Below are 17778 nucleotides of genomic sequence, written 5' to 3' on the forward strand. Positions count from 1 at the left end.
TGACAACTTAACTGAACTTAAACTGAAGAGAGTAACTCAAACTATCTATAAAGACTATATACTATAAGATGGCGCTGGTGGATCAGGTACAGGTGAGTACAGTGAAAGACCTATACTAACACGAACATCAATGTCCAGCGGAAAAAGTCTAAATGCTAATGTTCGTAGTGTGTTGAGTAGAAAGCAGATATAATGCAATGCATTGGAGTGGAGCTTTAGCTGGTGCCCCACTCCAATACAATCTAAGGACCTGCCAGAAGTGACATCATTTTAGGCTACATAAAGCTACACAGTAGACAGCAATGTCTGACAGATTTAGAAAGTCTTGACTTTCTCTGAATAGAACTGCCCTTTATACCTCGCTCATCGGATCCCCAGCTTTACCAGGGCTCAGAATGACATTTGCTTTCTACTCAACACAGTAAAAACACCAGTAGCATTTTTTTTTAGAGGTTCTGCAGGACATTTATGTTCATGTTAGTACAGACAGTCCCCTACTTAAGAACACTCGACCCCTAGTTACAAACGGACCACTGGATATTGGTAATTTACTGTACTTTAGTCCTAGGCTACAATAAACAGCTGTAGCAGTTATCACATGTGTCTGTAATGAAGCTTTATTTTAAATCCTAATACTTATGACAACCCAACATTTTTAAAATCCAATTGTCACAGAAACCAAAAAAGTTCTGGCTCTGATTACAATGATAAAATATACACTGACCGGCCACTTTATTAGGTACACCATGCTAGTAACGGGTTGGACCCCCTTTTGCCTTCAGAACTGCCTCAATTCTTCGTGGCATAGCCATCAGATGTTGGGTACATTGTGGTCATAAAGGGATGGACATGGTCAGCAACAATACTCAGGTAATGAATACCAACTTAAGATATCCCAATCCCTATGTACTATCCTACTACTACCAATAGACAAGCAATACCAATAAGAGTATATAGGATGCCTCAATAACTGAACATAAATATTTCAAAATTCCAATTAACTTTATTAAATCGGCCATCAAAGAAACACACAGTTAAAAACACACACATAAAAACCACAAAAGATGTGGCGGTGGTCACGAGTAATGCAGTACATGTAAATACATCCAAAATTACAAACACTAATTTATACACAATGAGGCTATGACCAATAATATTACCCACCAGGGTGTAATGAGCAGCCAATAGTTGTGAAATAATAAATCTGACCACCGCCACAGCACCCCGACGCGCGTTTCGCCGTCGCTTCCTCTAGGGGGTGTGCTGTGGTGTGGTAGGTGCCCAGTATAAATATCTTGAGCTTGAGCTTGAAAAAATACCTTGGGCCCAATGAGGATGCAGGACAGGATTGGCAGCAGGTGGATGGTTCAGCGCTTCATCGCGGTCTCCATACACGCTATCCGGAGGCGGGGCCAGGTTCCGGGAGACGAATGACGCGCAGGAGCTGCGCCTCATCGTGACCGGAAGTCCGGCGCCGCCATCCGGATGCGCGCATGCGCCGAAATGATGCACATCCTGCCGCCATCTTGGAGCCTGGCAAGGGTAAGGGCAGTGGTAACAGAACATAAATGAAGCTAATATAACTACATATATCCACTAATTACGATATAATTCACATCCAGAATGTATTCAAGGCTGTATTAAAGTGCGATGGTGCGGTACATATTACAATATATTATTCTAAAGTGCCTAAACCTATGGTGTAAACAATGGACTTGGATTGTGCAAATAGTGTCATTAGCATTAATATAATAAGGTGCATTGTAGAGTAAACATAGAATATTTCATAGGGATCATGCAAACCACCTAACACATGCTAAGTGGAAATCTGAAGTGTAACGAGGTATAGGATTTGTGTAATAAAGTGCATTGTATAATAAACATATAATATTGCATAAAGCTATTACAAATCACTTATCATATGCTGAGAAAAAATATATATAAAGTTTGAGAAGGTGGTATAATGTACATATCTGATGTAACTATATGAGAATGCACTACACGTGACAATGTCAGACTATCGAGGTTGCCAAAAGTGAAAAGTGAACACACAGCGTGAGTTTGGGAAAACAAGAGTGAATAGTGAACACACAGAGTGGGTAGGAGAACCTGGTGTCAAAATTGTGCCTATGTAAGATAGATGCATGTGAGGTGAATCGTTAATTGAAAAGACATGGCAATAAAGTGCAGTGAGAACTAATTGTAACATATAAGGCATGAGGATAAAATGCACAACAGAGGTGAGGTGTGGAGTATAGGGAGGTGAGAACCGTGTGACCATAGTGTCCTGAGAGGAAGAATAAGTGCAAGTGAAAAGGGAATTTGTGAATGTGCCTACAATACTCAGGTAGGCTGTGGCATTGCAACGATGCTCAATTGCTACCAAGGGGCCCAAAGAGTGCCAAGAAAATATTCCACACACCATGACACCACCACCACCATCCTGAACCGTTGATACAAGGCAGGATGGATCCATGCTTTCATGTTGTTGACGCCAAATTCTGACCCTACCATCCGAATGTTGCAGCAGAAATCGAGTCTCATCAGACCAGGCAACGTTTTTACAATCTTCTACTGTCCAATTTCGATGAGCTTGTGCAAATTGTATCCTCAGTTTCCTGTTCTTAGCTGCTGTAGTCTTCTGCTGCTGTAGCCCATCTGCCTCAAAGTTCGACGTACCGTGCATTCAAAGATGCTCTTCTGCCTACCTTGGTTGTAACGGGTGGCGATTTGAGTCACTGTTGCCTTTCTATCAGCTCGAACCAGTCTGCCCATTCTCCTCTGACCTCTGGCACCAACAAGGCATTTCTGCCCACAGAACTGCAGCTCACTGGATGTTTTTTCTTTTTCGGACCATTCTCTGTAAACCCTAGAGATGGTTGTGCGTAAAAATCCCAGTAGATCAGCAGTTTCTGAAATACTCAGACCAGCCCTTCTGGCACCAATAACCATGCCACGTTCAAAGGCACTCAAATCACCTTTCTTCCCCATACTGATGCTCGGTTTGAACTGCAGGAGATTGTCTTGACCATGTCTACATGCCTAAATGCACTGAGTTGCCGCCATGTGATTGGCTGATTAGAAATTAAGTGTTAACCAGCAGTTGGACAGGTGTACCTAATAAAGTGGCCGGTGAGTGTATATTTCAATTTAAAGTCAAATTCTGGATGATGTCACCAAGTTGGACCATGAAAAAGCATCATCTGGAAGTTGCTTGACAACATACTGGTAGCAGTTTATTTGGTCAATTTCTGATCTCATTTTCCCTTTAAACAAAACTTTTATCAAATATTACTATAAGAAAGCTGCACATACAAATGTAGGGGATATGTCCTGGAATGAGTATGTGGAAATCCCTAAATGTGCAATGCGGCTCAGTGTTCAGATGATAGCATTACCACTGTGCCATATAAATATACCTTTCAAGGCTCAAGGCTCTACATTTCTTTTCAAGGCTCCACATTTCTATGAAGTACCACTATTCTAAAACTACACACCTCTAAGTTTATATGTTGTACTATATATTCCACAATTTCTTCAGAAGGCTAGCGTATTCTTCATAGGTCAGTATGTGCACTCACCACTTAGACCTTCTCTTTGTCAGACATGATGTTATGCATGAAACTGAAAAATGCACATCATGTTATGCACAAAAAACTGTGATCATCAAAGTTTGATAAATACAGGGACATCTTATTTATGACAGGACGTCAATACAAACATTAAAAACCTGTGAGGTGAGACACAAGAGCCCTGGCTCTTATCTGCTTGTGGCCTCCAGGTCAAAGATAGGTGGTCATGAAGCTGGCATGTTAAGACCACTTTGTAAAGTGTTAAATCTCCTCATTAATGTATACACCCATTCTTTCCTTTCCCTCTGTGTCCCATTAAAATAGTAATCTGCAAATCTTCCATAGTATGGTCCTTATTTGGAGAAATATGCAGCCACTGGGAGATCTTTCCTTTCATTTTTAATATCAGATCTATGCGACTTCATACGTTAATGGAGTCTCTAGCCTGTTTTCCCAACATAAAGGCCTGTGGTTGGACACTGTTGACACATAATAAGGTAGACCACATTAGAGGACCTGGAGGAAAATGTCCCCTTGATCTGATTTACCTGCTGTATGTCACAGTCTATGGGAATAGTCAGTGGACTCCCTGGACCACCGCGGGGGATAACATTACTAGCCACAACCCGGGAGCAGAGTCTAAGTGAACTCCTGGTCTTCGCCAGAGCCCGGGCAAAGCGGGATGGTCTTGCTGCGACGGGGAATCACCAAGTCACTCCGTGGGTGCTACTAGGCCCGCAGGGGCAGCCAAGGTAGGGACACAGGGACCAGGGAAGGCAGGACCACGGGAAGGCAGGACCTCGGATGGCTGGCAGGACGTCGGATGGCTGGCAGGACCTCGGATGGCTGGCAGGACCTCGGAAAGCTACTGGATTACCAGACCGGCACAAGATACCAGGATCGCCACAGGATTCCAGGACCGCCACAGGATACCAGGACCGCCACAGGATACCAGGACTGCCACAGGACACCAGGACCGCCACAGGATTCCAGGACCACCACAGGATAACAGGACCGCCACAGGACACAGTAACACGGGAACACCACGGAACACGGGAAAACATGGCACACGGGAATCACAGAATACACAGAGGCATCTGGAAACGCTCAGGAACACGGAGGGCTTTCTCTTCAGTAACAGGACATGAAGATCTGGCAGGGGATGCTGGGAGTCGCCAGGCTATATAGCAGAGCCTTGATGCCAGCACCAATAAGGAGGACGCTGGCTCTTTAAATTCCTGAAGCGCGCGGCCTCGGCGGGAAGCAGGAGCATGGCCTCGGAGGAAGCCGGCGTGGGACCCGGGCGGGATCGACGTGGAGTCCAGAGCCAGGTGAGGTGAGTATGGACCTGGGGAAGTGGGGATCACAGGGTCACCTGTCACACTGTGATTGAGGTACAGGTACCTGGTCACCTGTGCAAATGTGATGGCACATTTTTACACTTGCTTTGCAGGCAGGGTGAGGTACCATTTTCTGATGGAGATCTCAGGGCACTTCGGACAACCAGTTGTTTCAGGTTTGGTGGTTGCCGGAAGGACAGAAGTAGAGCAGAGTGGAGTCTTGTACCTCTATGTAGAATTGGTTGGAGTTCCTTGGCAATGTTACATAGGATCTCCAGTTGTGGGATGTAAGTGACTACTTGGGGTATCCTAGCCTCCTGTTGGCTCTCCTGATACGTGAGTAAATCATCTCCATTGATGGCTGCTGCTTTTCTTATTAGTTCGTCTGTCACTTTTGGTATGTAGCCCAACAGGAGAAATTCAGACCTGAGCTCCAGGAGGTGTTTTTCCAGGTTTTTCTTGTCTGAACAAATACGATTGTAGCGTATGGCCTGGCTGTATATGATAGACTGTCTGGTATGTTTGGGGTGGAAGCTGTTAGTCTCAGGCAGGCCATTCTGTCTATTGGTTTATGGAATATTGTTGTGGTTCAGCAGCTGTCTTTAACCCCTAGGGGACACAGCCTATTTTGGCCTTAAGGACGCGGCCCCATTCTTCAAATCTGACATGTGTCACTATAAGTGGTTATAGTTTTGGAACGCTATGAGATATCCAGGGGATTTTGAGATTGTTTTCTCGTGACACATTGTACTTCAAATTAGTTTAAAAATTTGGATGATATCTTTTGTGTTTAGTTATGAAAAAAAACAAAATTTGGCAAAAATTTAGAAAAATTCTTTATTTTCAACGTTCTAAATTCTCTACTTTTGATGCAGATAGTCATAGCTCCCAAATAAATTCATAACTTACATTTCCCAAATGTCTGCTTTATGTTGGCATGGTTTTTTAAGATTCCACATATTTTACTAGAATGTTACGAGGCTCAGAATTTAGGTATCATTTTTCAAATTTTTTGTAAAATCACCAAAACCTGTATTTAGATGGACCTGCTCAACTTCTAATTGACACTGAGAGGCCTAAATAATAGTGGGACTCGTAAAATACCCCATTGTGGAAACTACACACCTCAACGTATGAAAAACCACTTTTAAGACGTTTGTTAACGCTTTACGTGTTTTATAGGGGTTAAAATAAAATGGAGGTGCAGTCTGCAAATTGTAATATTTTTTCACAATACACCCATTTTGGGAGGAAAATTAAACATTTACAATGGATTAAATGAATAAAGGCTCCACAAAGTTTGTTACCCAATTTCTCCCGAGTACACGGATACTCTATATGTGGTGGTAACCTGCTGTATGGGCGCACGGCCGGGCATAGAAGGGAAGGAGGCGCCATCCAGATCAGATTTGCTATGTCACATTGTACAGGCTATAATTTTTTTCTTTTTTTAATGTGGACCTATAGGGGCTTATTTCTTTTGCCACATGAGATGCACTTTTCTGGTACGTAATTTGGGGGAATTTATAGGCTAATTGGTGAGATTTTATTAACTCTTTGTTGGTGGAGGAAATGAAAATCATCACTTTTCAGGAAGATTTTTATGGGGTTTTTTTTTTGGCTGTTTACCATACCATAAAAATAGTATATTATTTTTATTCTATGGGTCGCCACGATTACAAAAAGACCTCATTTATATAGATTTTTTATTTTTTTCCCATTTTTAGTGCATAAAAATTAATTTGGCAAAAATGTTGTTACTTTTAGCATCACCGTCTTTCATATGCATAACTTTTTTATTTTTCGCCTCACAAATCTGTTTAAGGGCTTATTTTTTGCGAGAAGGATTGTTCTTTTTAGTGGTCTTATTTTAGAGTGCATAACATTTTTTAAATCCCTTTTTAGAGCATTTTTATAGGGTATTAATTGAAAATGATCTTTTTTCTGGAGCTTTTTTTTGTTTTGTTTTTTACGGGGTTAACTTTGCGGATCTAATAACGATTCTGTTTTATTATGCAGATTGTTACGGACGCAGGGATACCAAATATGTGGGGGTTTTGTGTATTTTATTCAATTGTACTGAATAAAAACCAATTTGGAGAAAATCTTGTTCATTTTAGCATCATCATCTTTTCATATGCATAACTTTTTTATTTTTCGGCTGACAAATCTGGTTAGGGGCTTATTTTTTGCGAGAAGAGTTGTTCTTTTTAGTGGGATTATTTTGGAGTGCATAACATTTGTTAAATTACTTTTTAGAGCATTTTTTTATAGGGTATTAATTAAAAATTATCTTTTTTCGGAACGTTTTTGCGTTTTTTTTTCTACGGCGTGTACCGTGCGGGTCCAGTAACGATTCTGTTTTATTACAAAGATTGTTACGGATGTGGCAATACCAAATATGCGGGGTTTTTTGTGTTTTTGTGTTTTTTATACTTTATTAAGTGTTTTTATGGAAAAGTGACATTTTAGGGGCTTATATTTTTATGTATTTATTTTTTATTTATTATAATGTGTAGTGTTAAGTGTTTTTGCATATTTTTACTTATACATACTTGAACTTGAACCAGTGATGCTCTGATCACTGGTTTAAGTTCAATACACTGCTCTACAATACTATTTTATTGTAGAGCAGTGTAAACTGTCTGAGCAAGCTTGCGCATGCTCAGACAGTTTACAGTCAGACCCGGAAGGGGTCTGGCTGCCATGGAGACCGGGCAGCTCCGGGGCACATGCCAGTCCTCGGAGCTGCCCAGAAGTGGATCGGATCCCCCGGTAAGCGGCACGGGGGATCCGATCCACAGCGCAAACACCCTTACACGCCGCGGTCATGTTTGACCGCGGCGTGTAAGGGGTTAACACCCGCGATCGGAGCCGGCTCCGATCGCGGGTGTTAGCGCAGGCTGTCAGCTGTACTAGACAGCTGACAGCCGCTGCTTCTGGTACCGGCTCCGTTCGTGAGCCGGTGCCAGAAGCAGGACGTTATAGAACGTCCCCGTGCGCTAAGCATCTAGCCCCGGGGACGTACTATAACGTCCTGGTGCGCCTAGGGGTTAATCTCTATTGTGGTATCCGGAAAGTGTATCTCCTTATCTGAATAGCTTAGTTTCAGATTGATGGAGGGTGAAAGTTGTTGTAGCCGTCAAGGAATTGAAGCAGGGCCTCCTCACCTGCAGTCCAAATGATCAGAATATCACCAATATAATGGAGGTAGATCATGGGTTTTGTGGTGCATGTGGTTAAGTAAGCACCTTCCAGATCAGCCATAAAAACATTGCCATACTGTGGTGCACACCTTGAAACCATTCATGTTCCCATACAGATCCTCTCCAAATGAGAAATAGTTGCTGGTGAGAACAAATTGTATGAGTTCTGTGACCAGTTCTGTTGGTAAGTTGTGCTTCTCCATGCGTTCCCAGCATGCTGCTATTCCATCTTCATGGGGGATTTTAGTGTTTTAGAGGGGTTTTTTTTAATATCCTTTGATGATCACTGTTTATTGTGCATAAAATGCTGTGAATTTTCTGTTTCATGCATAACATTAGGTCTGACAAATAGAACTAGTATTCTCGAAAGCTCATAATATACTCAGTTAGCCTCAAAAAGGTATCGCCTGATTTCTTCACCCTTCTTCAGTGGATTCTAGAAATAACTTTCAGTAGTGTGCCATAGGCATCCAAGTATAACAATACAATAGAGAAGTTAGTCTTTTTTGTTCACTTTTACAGTATATTTACTATTTATTTTAATTTTATAAAGAGATTGTTACGGTAATTATAATTTTTCAAATATATTTAAGCACAAGCAAGGGCTTCTTTGATCTATTTTTTTCCTCCTTTCCTACCTGCACATCTATATTAATATGCACACACAAGAACAACACAAGTAACGTTCCATTTTGACAAGCTTTTCTAAGGTTTCATTCATGTGGTTTAGCCTTTTGACCTTTAAAATGTTTTTGTGGTCACTTTACTTAGGACAAAGCATGTAGCACGGATTACAGAAACCCAAAGGGAGGTTAAAAAGCTGTTTCTTTACTTCAGTGTTAAGGGATTATTTTTCTCATGTCAATAACCACTTGAATCACATACATTAATAGGTAGACATGGTATAACATTTGAAAATTATTTCTTACTACCTTAAATTCTTTTTACATTATTTTTTTAAGGATTTACATTTGAGAGGCTCTACTGTGAATAGATACAATTTATTATGTTTATTATGTTGTTTATTATGTTGTACAAACATGTTAGTTGTTACATTCACTGACATTGAAATAATTGGCTACAGCATATTTATACTGTATGTGGACATGTATGGACAATTTATGCACAGATGTGCTCCAGAATTGTGCCATATTCCATGGGCATGTTCTTTTTTATTTTTACACATATATAACCTGTTATGTAAGGTTAGGGAATGGCTTGCATGAACTTGAAGGACAAACAAGGACAATGAGCCCTAAGACTAAAAACCTTCCCAGCTCTCCTAAACTAATTGCCAAGTCTATACTAAGTAGCAGGTGACAACTGGTTGATGTTGCCTTCCTGCACCAAAAGAGCAAACATGGAGATAAAGACAGAAAAAGAGAAAGGGATAGATGCTAAATAGGCAAAGAGTTATAGAATCCTAAATAACGAGCACGAGATGAACACCACCTAGATTAGAATAATACTTTAGCAGCAAAACCAAAAGATGATTGCCACAGTTCTCTGTCATCCAGACCGGACAGAAATGAGAGCACAAAAGACAGGTGAGGGGCAGAGGAAATCAATTAAGGCTGCTAGGAAAGGTACAATGAAAAGTAGACATGTGTAACATCTGAGAATTATTTCTAACTTCTATTAGGAAAGGAATAAATCAATGTTTGTATTAGCAAGGATAGAATGAAACAACATGACACTTGTCAGTGCATCCTCGGCTGCACTTCATGGACCAAGGATGAAGCTCAAGTCCAAACAGGCACAGAGGTTGCACACCCTTTTGGGATAGTTGTGCAAAACTTTGAGTGATAGCTGTGCAATACAAAAACTACAAGTAAATTTATTTTGTGACTCATTGCAAACACCTCAAGCCCTGCCTTTCAGAAAGCAGCAAATTTTCAATAACATCTCACCCATCAATTTCTGCAATATTTTTTCATCACAAAAAGCTGTACAAGGAAGTGAAAGCCTTTAAAGTTTACAGTTTACTGTACACATTCTTTTACTTTACATTTTCGTTATTTACTTTACACATTCTTTTGATAAATTTGGAACAGATTCCACCCCAAAGCTAAAATCTTTAACGAATGAGAGATTACTTTAGTAGTGCATGTCTAGTAAAAAATGGGCCCATTAGTTTAACTCAAAGGTTATTTATTTTTACTTTGTTGTGTTTTTAGAACGGATCTATCCTGTGGATAAATGTAGCATGCCCACAGGATGCTAGATAGATGTGTGGTGTATCTCGCATGAAAACAAGTGGCTAGGATGGCGGATATCTCTATTTATTTACCACTTGCATGTACAAGATTACTGTCTATAACTATTTGTTGACTATCGATATTCTGGAATATTTGGAATTTACAGTTCGATAAATGTTATATCCAACATGGACTTTGCAACAGGTTCAACAACATATTCAGTCTTAAAAAAATTACAACTTGGTAAATGAATTTTAAGTTCATCATAATATGACATTACCATTTTGCTATCTCATTTGGAAACATAGATATGCCATATTTTTAGAGTACCTTACAGAACCCCTCAATGATGGTGTACAAGTAGGGCAAAAATATGCAGTATATCAACAACATATATAAAATAGAATATAAACAATATATACACTCCTTATGCAGTTTTTAGTCTCGTTCTGTACACTGGACACAATACACAAGAAAGAAGAGGATATATGGAGATATAAACATGCAAAGTGAAGCAGCTGGTTATTGGCTCATTATGATCTATAAATACATTGTCCCATTGTATCTTCAGTTCATTGCATAGATGCCATGTAATGAGATATTCCAATATTCATTCTCGCTTCTCTCTGCCATGGTTCATCTAACACCTCCAATCTAATTCCTGATCCATTTACGTTACCTAATTTGCAGGTTACACTAACCTTTTCCATCACAGTAGATGGACTGGTTAATCATATCCTGCATAAAAAGTATCTATTTTTTTACCTTTTAAAGAATTTGAAATTGTGTATTTGATTTATTGCTATTAGTGTGGATAATTATTTTTCAACCCCAAGTGTGTGTATTTTCATGTTAGCATGTTAAAACAATGAACACTCACTGTTTTTCAGGTAACATCAATTATTTTAAAGTTACAAAATTAAGTTATACTCTGTTTACATTGCTAAAAGCGTCATGTATTTACAGCTGTAGAAAACTTTAACTTGACATTTAAAGGGAACTTGTCAGCAGAAATTTACCTAATAAACCACTACCAATCTGTTGTTTAAAAAACACTAATACCTTCCAGATAATGGGGCAGATTTATCAAGCTGTCTGAAAGTCAGAATATTTCTAGTTGCCCATGGCAACCAATCACAGGTCCTCTTTACAATATTCATGAGCACTGGTAACATGAAAGCTGAGCTGTGGTGATCTGCCCCAATGTTTTTTTGATGATTCAGCATGGTGGTATTATCCAGGAAAATCAACTAAGATATAAATTGGATGTATGAAGTCTGGTCCATGATGCCAATCAAAACAGAGTGGACATTAAGATGCGCAGAGAGGATTTCAGTTCTTAACTCTCCGCCTCCTTTACTTTTCAAATAGATTTTCTGGATGATGTCACAACACTGGATCATGAAAGAAACATGAACTGGAAGTCATCAGAAGTTTGACAACATACTAGCAATGGTTTATTCAATGGCTATTAATTTCCACTGATAATTTTTCTTTAAAATGCATACAAATTTGTAAAAAAATACTTCAACTAAACTTATCTTTTGTTGATTTGTTGTGCTTAAGATATTACAGTGCAGCAAGTTGTAACGATGATGTTTTAAAAAGGTTTATTGCTCCCTGATTGCATCAAGGGGAGTGAAGATTCCCCCGAAAATGGCAGCAATATCTTGGGTCCACACATCACTATTTTTATGCTACCTTTTGGAAAAAAATGTGCAAAACCAGCCAGTAGAGCAGATAGACATTGCCAACAGATTTATTAAAAGGCCAAAATGAGTTTAATAAATTAGATGGGCAGAGGAACTCTAAAGACAGTATTGGAACAAGGATTCCAGTGCTTAAAGAAAAACTGTAAAGCATAAAAACTTCTGCCTAACTCTGCACTTGCTACCTGCAGGTATTTGCTCACTAGCCTTGTCCCCCTGGTTGCTCTCTCATACTTTGTTTATATTTGTTGCCATGGGACTCAGTATCCAAACTCTGGAGATGAGAGGAGGGTGGGTGGATCTTGTTGGGGGGGGGCACTAAGAGACGATCTGTAGCTGCTGGATGCAGGAGAATATCAGTCCTCATTATTACTGGCAACATGTAAAAAACTCCAGGACCTTTAGGTCACATGCTTCAGGTTATACCCCAGGAATGTTTTGAAGCAGAGCTGTTTATGTGTTGAAGTTTGAATGCACAAATAAAGCCAGAGCTCAGACTCCATATCAATTCTAATGAATGGCTATCATACACTGCACACACAGCACAGTATATATACATCACACCCTTTTTCAACCGGAAAGGGGCGGTCTGCAGATAGAGGGCAGCTTCCATAGAGTATAATGGCAAAAAAGTTTCACTGAATATATATATATATATATATATATATATATATATAGTTATCGGAAAAAACGGCAGCACTCCAAAGGCTTGTGAAAAAAAGTGTAGTTTATTCCAACATGTGCCAAGCTTGGCACATGTTGGAATAAACTACACCTTTTTTCACAAGCCTTTGGAGTGCTGCCGTTTTTTCCGATAACTAAGTATTTTGGGACCTCTCGTCCTGGCCCCTGGATGTGCACCCATACCAGAATTTCTTTGAGTGCTGCGACTATCTTTTCTGTATATATATATATATATATATATATATATATATATATATATATGTGGACATTTTTTAATATATCTTTTTCTTTGTGGTGTAGTAGATTACTGTTCGATCAATTTTTACTTTGATGGAGAGATCCAGTGCTCTGTGCTTTCAGAACTGTGTCTTGCCTGCCTTGCTCTGCACTAAATCTATGTAAAATCAGTAACACTGATTCTGTGTCCTGAAATTTGTGCACAATTAATGTGGATGCCTTCAGTGCTCTGGCCTCACTGCCCTTAGCTGATGTCACAACCAGGAAGTCCCACCCATTTCTTAAAAGGCTTAAAGGATTTTACAGATAGGGCTGCTAGATATATCAAACTATATCTTAGGCTAGGAAGAAGCCGGCAGCATGATATAGGTATCGTTTGAATTAATATCAACGGTTCTCTATCAATTACACTTTAAGTTTAGATTTACATTGTAAAAATGGTATCAGACAGATTTGTATATTCAGATCTGTCTGAAACTTGTGCACATGTCTTTATATTGAGATGCCTAATGTAGAAGTTTTTTGAGGGTTTACATGAGGATTAATATAGCATGTCGACTGTCTTCTATGTAAAACAAAGTGCTTGGTAGAAACTTAGCTCTTAAACATTTTATTGCATGTATATGAAGTTGCAGAACCCTCAATCATAAGCATAGAATGTGGACTGTTGGCTTTGACATAGATACTAGTATAAAGTTCCCAGTATTGTTTGTAAAATTCAACATAGAAGAACAAGCAGTACACTTAGATGTTTGTGCTCTTCGTAAGTGGTTGGTTCTGTTTATGGATACTGTACATCGGACAACAGTGCTTTATCATTTTTTTACAATAACTTAAATAGTCTTGAATTTAGATTTAGCTACTAAAAATCTAGCTCAGCTTCTAGTCTCATTCAGCAAGAACATCATAAGGAATTTTCCAGGTCTATTTCTTGTCAAAGAAATCAAAATTGTGGGTTTAATAAAAACATGAAAGCATTCTGAAAGAGCAGATTAAATTTCCAAGGAATTCTATCACTGTAATTAATACGGTATAAATTAGATGTGTAGCTGTGAAAATAGAAAGTTAACGTACAGACATGTGCAAGGTTTATGAATTTTTCAATGTTAGCCTCTTGCTGGATTCTCCTCTCTGGGAAAAGAATATTTAAAGTGCAGAGAAATAACTTGTTTGAGCTTATTCCAGGGCAATAAAAGATGGTTATGATGTGTAGCAAAATCAAACTCTACACAGAGACATTTTATGTATGACTCTTGAAGAGCAATGTCAAGAAAATGACATCTTCTTACAGAACAGTATTTGCACTTTCATTTGTAATGAATATTTACATGTTTTAGTCATAATAGGTTTGCCTACATGTCTGTACTCCTGATTTTTGCTTTTTTGGTCATCTTGAGATTGTAAATAACAATATCTTTACTAATATTGCAAATTTAATTAGATTTTAAGTAATTCTTTAAAACCAAATAGAACTCCTATATTGGCAATGGGATTGTTCAAGAAATTACATGTATGACCTTTGAGACGTGAAAGAAGAAAAGTGTATTGGAAAGAAAAAAGCGCATTTATACATTTAAACTATGAGATATAAAGCCAATAATAAATGCAAATCGAAAGCCATATATTTAGCACATGGAGCCTGTGTAGAACAATGAACAGGACAGAGGTCGTAACAAGCAAGTTCAACCTATTGAAAGCCCAAAAGTTGAGCATTCAAAGAACTTAAGAGTATTAATTACTTTAGTGTTTTGCTGTAATACTTGACTTCCACCATAATGGAAAAGATTGTCAAAATTTGTTTGGGATTGCATTTTGGGTAAGCGTTAAAGAGTGAGCAGGTGATATTTTGATATTTGCCTCACTGTGGCCTAGTTAGAAGCTTGAGCTCTTCTGATTCTTGTGAACAATTGACTATCCTGGGTACAAAATTCAAGTATTGCAATGAATACTGCGAATTTATGACACCATAGCCATGTGCCTAAAGTGTATGCAAACTTTCCCCTGTTTCGAACGGGTGGAGATGGGAAGGGTGAAACATGGCGCACACACTATGTACAATAAATCTTTATGGGGTCCGTGAGCTAGCTGCAATTTGTACGGCCAGCTCATGACCCTTACATACAGTTGTGTGCATGAGGCTTTAGAGTTAACCTATGTGGTTAATGCTATTTTAAACAATCATTAATGTTTCAGTCACTCCTAGTAAGGATTAAGGCTACACATTGTAAGTTGTGTAGAGTTTGTTTGCAATTTATTTAAATCACAGGGGCAGAAAATGTAGCAATTAAGTCAAACTTTATTTTTTATTTCCTTTGTATGGGAGGGGGTGTTTTTTAATTTATTTTTTTAACTATTTCTATGGCTCCTTAGCTTCCTTGAATCCCTAGTGAGTTTGATTGTAGATTCAGTGTACTACTGTAGTACAGCATATTGGAAATTTCCTGGATTTATATAAGACCCTGCTGGGGGATCTTATACAGATCCTGTTTTGACAACTGAGCCCTCGATTAAACCCTCTTCATACCTCCTTAACAACTCTATGACATACTGTTTCATTAGTATGTCAAATAATAATAGTCATAATAGTCACACAACTACTGAGCATACTAAAGGAAGCAAAATATTTAGTCGGTAGATGTTCAGTATTTTGCACAAGTATTTGTAAACCAGAAATTGGTTCTTTGCTTTGTGCAGGGTTCTCATCCAGGATTGCCATTCTGATGCAAAACATGGATAAAATGATGACTGTGTTTTTAGATACAGTATTATCGCATCTGCGCCAAAAAATGCCGGTATTTTAATGTTTTTTTGGCGTAGAACTGTTGCAGATCATTTATAATGAGTTTGCGCCAGAAAGAGCAGATGTTTCCAACTATCTCGACACCTCCATCTTTTTTTGGCACAAGTGGGCATGGCCTAATGTTTCCACATTATCCTCCACATTTATGTGTATTTTGTCAGGATTTGTAGGCGCAATTTTTGGCGCACAATAGACCAGGAAAAAATTGGTCTGAGAACAAAATTTTTCTGGCGCACGACTGATTAATTCCATCTACCCAGTAATCACTAACAGCCGTGCACCACTTTAATACATCAGGCTGTGCTTTACAGAGACTGATCTCTGATGCCGACAGTCGTCCTTGCGGCACAATTAGTAAATCCCCCCAGTGGGTCCTACATATTATACCTCTTGCACATTTTTGGAGTGTTTTGTCCCTCTTTGTGACTTTTTGAGCCATTGTACATTATTGTTTATTTTGAGCCTTTTTTCAACTCTCCGTGCCTCATGCATCTACTTTAATTTCTTAACTGTGTTGTGGGCGGAGTTTAAAGCATTTTTCCGTTTGCACCTAATTTATCTCTGACTTTTTTTTTTAAGTTGCATGATATGTCTCAAAAGTGCACCAACCAAAAACATAATTTGAAAAAGATATTTTTCTTGTGTAACTGTCCATTTTTAGCAGAAATCGGGAACTTTTTAAATGGCTATATTTTATAAAATAACTTCTCTTTAAAATTTGTATGATAGTTGTATACTGAAGTATGACAATAGAAAATGAACAGACACTACCTCCTTTCACCACACACTTACAGAAGCATATCCCAGTCTGTCAGTGGTCAGGTACTCTATAGCAGCGGTGGAGAACCTATGGCACGGGCAGAGTTTACCAAACATTAAATCTTCCTACAGTTCCAGGCAACCTCAGAGATGCTGTTCTCAGAGCTATTGCTCTCATTGGCTATTTGGAACTTTGGGAAAAGTGAGAAGGTTTTCACAGAACAGCAAGAACAGGTAGCAATAATGATGATGAGATCTCATGCGGTACTACAACCCCAAAGTCAACACTCATATCCATCATCGTGAAAGAAGGTTGCAGCACTCGCTATCCATGATCCAACAGCTATTACTAGGCGATATAAAAACATAGACCTATAGACGCTGTGGCTCTTGAGGTAACAGACTGTTTAGCATACATGCCTCTGCCTTAATATTGCCTAATAAAAGTTGTTGGATTGTAGATAGCGTGTGCAGCCCCCTTCTTTCACAATGATGGATATGAGGCATGCCTCCCTTTAGTATTGTGCTTCTAGGTTCCACTTAGAGATACCCACCGTATAGAGTTATAGTTGGGAGTGTAATTTACAGCTTTCCTTTTTGTGGAGGTCTTCATTAAATACAACAAAAGAATATTGTCCAGTAGCCAAATATGATACAGGTGGATAACCAAGAAAACACCACAAATTGTTAATATAATGAAAACAAAGTGTGTCACTGATATGGAAAACAGGTCTAATATTGTGTCACAAACATCAATCAAACACATAAAAGCCAATGTTTCATACATATTTTTTTTTCTTCTTTTCATTTGGTATTATTGTAAAATGACATTTTTATCAGCAAATCCACAAATATTGTACAGAGTTGACTAAGGATGCTCTAGAGAAATAAATCAGTCACTGGGGCTTAGCAACTAGAAATATGAGAAATAACTGCACAAAAATTAAATCATACCTTTATGCTGAATCAATTTGTCTTTACAAATAAAACTATTTCAGTTATAGATTTTATACAAGCAAAGCCGAGATTCATGTATACAAAAGCGTGATTGCAAGGTTGAATCCTTGAGTTACTGAAAATTTGTAATGTTTTACAAGAGCAGAGTGTTGGGCTTGCAGCAGTAGAGCTATTGTGCCCCTTATTACAGAGGAATAGAATAAGAAAAACAAGCGTTATTACTGTCAAGAGAGATGAACATGGCATGTGTTTATGTTGTTTGATTTTGTTGAACTAGGGTGCACAACACACAGCCTGCAGAGCCTCGGGTTGTGGC

Source organism: Engystomops pustulosus, chromosome 2, assembly GCF_040894005.1.
Source record: "Engystomops pustulosus chromosome 2, aEngPut4.maternal, whole genome shotgun sequence".
NCBI lineage: Eukaryota > Metazoa > Chordata > Amphibia > Anura > Leptodactylidae > Engystomops > Engystomops pustulosus.